Raw genomic sequence first — 7453 nt, forward strand, 5'->3', positions numbered from 1 at the left:
TGGCCCAAGGTGAGCCGATCGACGCTGCAGGCGCACCTACTAGGGCAGATTACATGCCGTGGTTCCTCTCCATCACTCGTCGATGGATGACACCACGAGGTATCATGGCGACAGCCCAGTACGCTCCCGCAGCATCGACGATGACACACTTTGTAAGTATTCTTCAACGTTGATTATTATCCATAGAACTTACACGTTATACATTTCATTAATACTTAAGTCTTACTGCAGGCACAAGGCATTGCATCAGTCATCAGCTCCTCCCAAGAGGAGCCCGTACGGGAGATTGCCCAAGGCATACTCTAAGGCACGTAGTTTCAACACTTCATTCCGGAAGTGACTGCGCCCCACACCACTGCGTACGAGTACGAGTCATCTCCTCATCACCCCGACGTTCATCTTGAGGAGGTTGACTTAACGTGCCCGGACTACGGTGCCGGGTCCTCACAGGGTGCCACATCATCACATTATCAATCACCTCCCCTACCCGAGCGTCATGCGACGGCCTCTTACTATCGTAGAAGGCGTCGTAAACCGTCACAGTTAGACAGGGTACAGGAGGAGGATTAGCATTAGAATACTGTTTGTATATATTGAACATTTGTACATACTCAATATTTGTAACTTTTGGTCTTTTGTGTGTAAATTGTAACATATATGTAGATGTATATATTTTTATCGTATTATCAAACGTTTATTATGAATGAAATGATGTTAAGTACTCAGACTTTTCGGCGATGAATCATTCCGCGAAGAATGCAGTATGATTTTAATCAAAAACAAACAGACAATCATATTCAAATAAGGATGTTGTTATCGAACATTCAACACAATTTCAATCATGTTCAACAAATCCATATCAAATTACATACTTCATTCGTTAAATTAAGCTACCTTCGCTAACTAAGAAGGCTTCTTAAACTTTCTCATAATCCTTTCAGTCTCTTCTTTCCTATGTGCCATATCATCCATTTGTCTCTTTAGATTAAATACCTCATCTTTAAGCTCTTTTTTTTCCTTTTCAAGCCGTATTATTAAGTCTCTCTGCCATTTTGTACCCTTCGGAGCAATCCATCTAAAGTATGTGCATCCTAATCCGTCAACCAAGTAGAAAGGGCAAGCAACAAATGCACACCCTGGATCGAAGTCGCTCCAATCTGTATTAATCTCAACTTCATAACCACAATCACAAAGCTCTTCAATACAATGCTCCTTTGACAACTACATAATACATATAATATAGTAACGTAAGTGAACTTTCAAAAATAATATTAACATTTATAAATTGAGAGTAAAACTAACATAATACCTTATGTTACCTTTAAAAATTGATTGAAAAGAAGAAGAATGATGTAGAATGGATATAATGAAGTATGGGAAATGATGGAGCTATTTATAGAACATCATTACAACGGCTATTTTCAAGTTCCTAACGGCTATTTTTCTAATTAGCAACGGCTACTTTAGTTCATAAAAAAATATATATAAAAGGGTAAAGTCGCTGTTAGTAACAGCGACTTTGGGCTTTTAATTTTTTTTTTCCTCTTTCGCTGTTACTAACAGCGACTCTTGCCAAACCTAGGTTTGGATGTACGGACGCTTATTTTGGGAAATAAATTTTCACATAGCTTATTTTGGGAAATAAGTTGTTTAATTGTCTTATTTTTTTCAAATTTTCTGAAAGTGTTTAATGGAAATTTGGCGTGCTCTTGTTCATTGTTGGCTTAGTTAATTTGAACAATAGTTATCTTAATTACTATAGTTGTATTATTCTTTGTTGTTGGTTTAGCATTTTGTGTGATGAGTGCATTCCTACTCTAGTAGTGGGAGATTATGGGTGGTTTGTATGAGTTGGGTTAGCTTTGTTGAGTGTTACTATGTAATTGCATAAATGGGTCATGGTTATGACCAATGTTCATTTTTAGCCTCCAAATTGAGTGATAGGATGAGATTATGTCTTAGAAGGCAAAGTCTCAATCCACACTTAGTATTGACCCTTGAGCAATCCCAATCCAAGGCAAAGCAAATCACTGAATTTAATAGCTTGGAAGCCAACCCCACTAGGTACATCTAATCACCTTAGAGGTGTTAGAGGGAGCTTAAGAGTACGTTTTTTATGTGCTAATCCTGAATATGGTTGATTATGAGTTTAATATTCTTGAGAGTTGTTTTCTTTGGAGGAGGTTAAGGCCAAATAGCTACATCTCACTCTAACCCAACAACAACTAAGGTTGAACAAAGTTTGGTTTAAATCGCAAACCAAATAGAATTAAACTGTAGTTTTTAATATTTGGTCTAGCCTACGTTTAAACGATCTGGTCCGTTTTTTCTTTCAAAAATTATAGTTTTCAGTTTGGTCCCAATTTAATTAATTCTAATCCTCCTATATCCCCTTGTTATGCTTTTATTTAATTGTTTTAGAATCAATCTTGTTATGTCACCAAGCATACTTGACCTTATTTAAATTATCACCCATAAAAATTTAAGATAAACTTACGTGTTCACTACCCTTTTTACGGTCCGACCCTTTCCTTCTATTTGCTAAGTATAAGGAAGATAGAGGTGTCTTTATTATTAAGTTTAATTCATTCCTTAGTAACGACACACCTAGGGGCAATTAGTGACCTACTACTAAACAAGTCTAGAGTTGATTGTATGTTTACCCAATAAATTTCTTAGCGTGTTATGTACTTACTCCGAATCCCAATTTTAGTTATTTGCTTGTTAGTTGTTATTCTTGCTTGAAACAACCAACCAATCAACTTAACTTAGTGCGAGCAAATACCGTTCTTGTGTATACAACTTTTGCTTACTAACAATTATAGCCGTTACGAAGTAAATAAGGTAAAAAAAAAAATTGCATAAAAGAAACCCAAAATCCTTAACAACAACCTAAAATCCGACTACCAAAACAATATGGCCTTGCTACTCGCAAATAATTTATACTTCTATGGAACTGATTTTTATCATATCACCACTCGTAACTGATTTTCAATTTTATTTTTATCATATTACCTCTATGGAACTCATAGATTTGAAGATATCCCTATTCTTCCTTCACCATCATGTTTTCAGCAGCCCAACTCCCCATCATTTTCTAGCCCAGTTCCATCAACTGTAGACACATTTGGATCAAGCAACCCTCTTGCAACTATACCTTGCGATTTTTACCCGATCTGAAATTAACTCAAAATTCAATCACAAATGAGTTGATCATAACCTAAAAATTTTGACACTTCACCTAGATTAGTGGAAAACCGTCAAATCCAATCATAACTTGAACCGGATAGTTTCAACCTTTTTAATTTTGTCAACTTTTTAGTTTCATATCACTATTTTTAGTCGAAGTTCACTATACTTTGAGTCAGATTTTGTATTTTTACTTTGTTGTATCCTTAAAATAAGCGTAATTGTCTTTTTTTAAAAACATATTTTTGAAAAAATAAAAGGTACAATATAGAAGTATATTTTTTCTTTAAAAAATTTAATGGTAAGAAATGTTTTTTAAGGGATATTTTATATGGTAACAACAGCCAACATACTTTTAAATAACGTCAGTGATAGCAAATCATAAAAAAATTCCACAGAATAGCATTGTAATGTTGTACTTAAAGCTACGGTGACATTAATGGGCTAAAAACGTTTACTTGGCCATTGAATTGTGAAATATCTTATTTGTCCTTGTCTTCTTTACTGTAAATTTTATAGCTAAGAGATTTATTACTATTAGCGTTTCAAAAAAGTATGTTGCTACTATATAAAATATTCCTATGATATTACACAACTTAATGGCCAATTAAACGTTTTTAGCCCATTAATATTATTGTAGCATTAAGTACAACATTACAATGCTATACAGTGGAAAAATTTTTAAGATTTGCTACCATCATCGTTTCATAAAAGTATGTTACTACCATATAGAATATTTTTTTTTTTAAAAAAAAAAAAGACCTTTGAGCCTTTGGGTAGACCCAAACCCGATACAAACCTAAACTAACCTAACACAAAAATAAGCAAACCGACCCTAAATCAACCCGATAAAACTGTTACGACCAAAACATGCCCGCCCGACCATTTTGACAGTCTACCTTCGACGCATGATCACAAGCAGCATCTTGAAGATGAGCCTTTGGAATGTGGTGTGCGAGTGAAGAAGCCAACATATTTGCTCCAACATTATGTTTCTATGGTTCCCTCTATAAATCCATCCACCGCTTTATCATCACTATGAGTTCCCCAGGTACGCGTAATCATTTAGCTCATTATGTTGTTTATGTACATTTTTTGGATATGCATTATATCTTGTTGGCTAAGAACATTGCAAGAGTTAAGCCATGTACATTTTAAGAAGGCACAACGAGGGTTGCAAAAAAGCATCTATGACTAGTGTTAGGATTATGGGTAACTTATGTTCACTAAATAATTAGGACTTATCTTGTAAATTAATTAAGTGTGTTAGTGTGGTAAGACAAGATCAAGTACTAGCTTGAGATTGGATGAGGGAGAATCAACACAGTAGACTTTCCCCTTATACTTATTGGTTGGTTTAGAGCCTTGGAGAGAAAGGCATGCATTAGTCATAGGACAAATTAGCATCGAAAAGAGTATTGGGGACCATGAGACACGTTGCACAAAAGAAGCAGAAGCAACCATATGAGAAGGTCTATGTTCTATCAAAAAACTTGAAATGGGTGAGAATTAAGTATATATTCATATGGTCTATGTCAAGTTCTTATTGCTTATTTGTGGTTTCACACAGTTCTATTCTGATTATAAAGTAGGATTAAACTTTCTTGTTATATTGGTTTATATGGAAGATCTCATTATATGCGTAAACAATTCTTCAACCATTGCGGTCTTTAAAGATTATTAGAATGTTGTTTTCACATTAAGGTCTCTTTCTCTGTCAACGCAAGATACTGAGAAGAAGCATTCCCTAGCTCGAGGTTTAGACTTGTTACTTAAAGATTCATAAAGTATCAACGTCTAATTCAATGCCTTATCTATTAATCCTTCACTTGCCTCGATTTGGCCTATGTAGTGCACATTCTTTTCCTCACATTGATCATTAGGAAGCGACTCTTCTTGCCATGAGGACCATAATATTCTTCTCTCTTTGGATACATATTTATCTGTGTCTGGATGGTGTAACTCTTATAAGGGCAATCCTTCTTTGACACATTACTCCTTGACTAGTTGGATGGAGTTTCTTGACAGTCTCTCATATCTTGGAAGACTGAAAAGAAACATACAACTTTTCATTCTTCTGTTTGAAGTTGAATATCAGTTCAGTTTGGCCCTTACATCAAAGTAGAAATGGTTAAGTGCTATGCAATCTGATATTGGGGTCATTTCAAAATCCTATGCATTTTCATTGTCATTGTCACGGTCAATGTAATCTATAATGTAATAAACCCATTGAAGTTGTTTGTCGTTATATACAAGATTCTATCCACAAGGGTCTCATAGCTCATTCATATATCTATGCATGGGCAGATGGGCTTCGTGATGTTAATTCTTACAATAGCTCTTGCTACACCACAATTTCACCATCTTTTGGGCAAGTTGGAAATTTGTTTCCTCCAAGCTCAACTTAAAGGGGGCATTATATATGTATTATTCTCATGTAGATAGATAAACCCACATGTATTAGGTTAATTTATCCATTGCTTAAAGAACAATATTGAAGGGAGCGTTACGCCTCTATCATGTAAATAGATTTTAGAGTTAAGCCCACATGTATTAAGTTTATCCATTGTTTGGAGAACAACGTTAAAGGGGGTGTTATGCTTCATACGTATCACAATCGATTGTAGATAACGAAACATGTTTCATTAGATTATTATTGTGGAGTTTGGAGAACAAAGTTTCCGAAATAACCTACACAAAGTTTTTGAAACGAAATTCAGTAAGAAGTTTCCGGTTTCTAACAGTTAGGCTTTAGACCACATTAACCAGTCATTGTCATCTGCAATGAATGTTGGTATAATAAACCTTACAACATGTAACACCTAAGGCACCAGTTATATTGAAGACATACTAGCAAAGGGGGAAAGGAAATAAAATAAATAGCTGATTTATTATGTTTTTGGTTGGGTTGTTATTTGAATAGAGTCGGGCCTTTTTATTGTTTGGAGGCCCAAGTGTTTTAGGTGTCGGGTGGATTCTATATATAGTATTACTCTTTCATTGTATGGGGGGAGAACTTTAGAAAGAAGAATTCAGTAATATAGGAGTTTACACAACACTCGAAGTTGTGTGGGAGTTTACATAGCACTCAAAGTTGTGTGGTATATCGTGTGTGTAATTTTTCTGTGTTCTTTGCATTATCCTCATTGTGTGTGGCAGGGTTTATCACAACAGGTATCAGAGCGGTTCTTTCGAGCCAAGATGATTAATCCAGATGCTCCAGGAAGATTGGATTTGTTACAACAAGAAGTGAAAAAAATCAAAGAGTTTATCATGAACTCAGAGAAGGACAATTTGGTTTCTACAATGGAGCAAATTTCCAAAAAACAAGATAAGACAGAGCAAATTTTGGCTATCTTAATGGAGGGACAAGCCAAGATAATTGAGATGGGAATTCATACAGAAAATGTGCCAAGAAAGGGGTGACGCAGAACCGGGATTTGGAGGATGGTGGGCAAAATTTTGAGTGGATTTTTCGAAAAGAAAAAGAGAGTACACAGACCCAAAATGAATAGCATAAACATGGTAGGTCAAGATGGAAACCAAGAAGGTTGGACTTACCTCCATTTAATGGGTTTGAACCCGATGAATGGATATTGAAGGCGGAAACGTATTTCTCATTTTATCAATTAAGTGAAAAAGAGAAAGTAGAAGCCACTGTGATTAGTTTTGAGGGAGAAGCCATGATGTGGTATCGATGGCTGAAACAACGGGTACCGATGTGGCGATGGGAATACTTGAAGGCGATGATCTTGGAGCATTTTAGACCAACTGAAAATGGTGATTTGTATGAACAGTGGATGTCTATAGAGAAAACGGGATTGGTGGCTGATTATCGTCGAGAATTTGTGACCCGGTTGACGTACTTAAATCCAGTGGAGGAAGGGGTGATGATGGGTGCTTTCTTGAGGGGCCTATGGTGGGACATTAAAGCAGAATTGAAAGTGTTGGGGCCAACTACCTTAGAAGAAGCCATGATCTGGGCCGATCGAATTGACAAGAAAAACTCTTGTTCTTGGCTTGGAAGAAGACAAATGGTGGTGCAAAATTACTCAAATACCCTTCAAAAAAATCAGATACTAGAAAAAATCCATAACAGCTCTCCAATACCAATTTCCCCAATTCAAATTCTAGGGTTTCGAATTCTCAGTTTACAAACCCTAGTTTCGCGAACAACAATTCCAGACCGGTCCCACCACAACCGATTCCGTCAAGAAACCGGTTTCCACCCAGCCAGACAGAGTCGACTAAGACCGGCAGCAAG

The sequence above is a fragment of the Amaranthus tricolor genome, chromosome 13 (assembly GCF_026212465.1).
Source record: "Amaranthus tricolor cultivar Red isolate AtriRed21 chromosome 13, ASM2621246v1, whole genome shotgun sequence".
Lineage (NCBI taxonomy): Eukaryota > Viridiplantae > Streptophyta > Magnoliopsida > Caryophyllales > Amaranthaceae > Amaranthus > Amaranthus tricolor.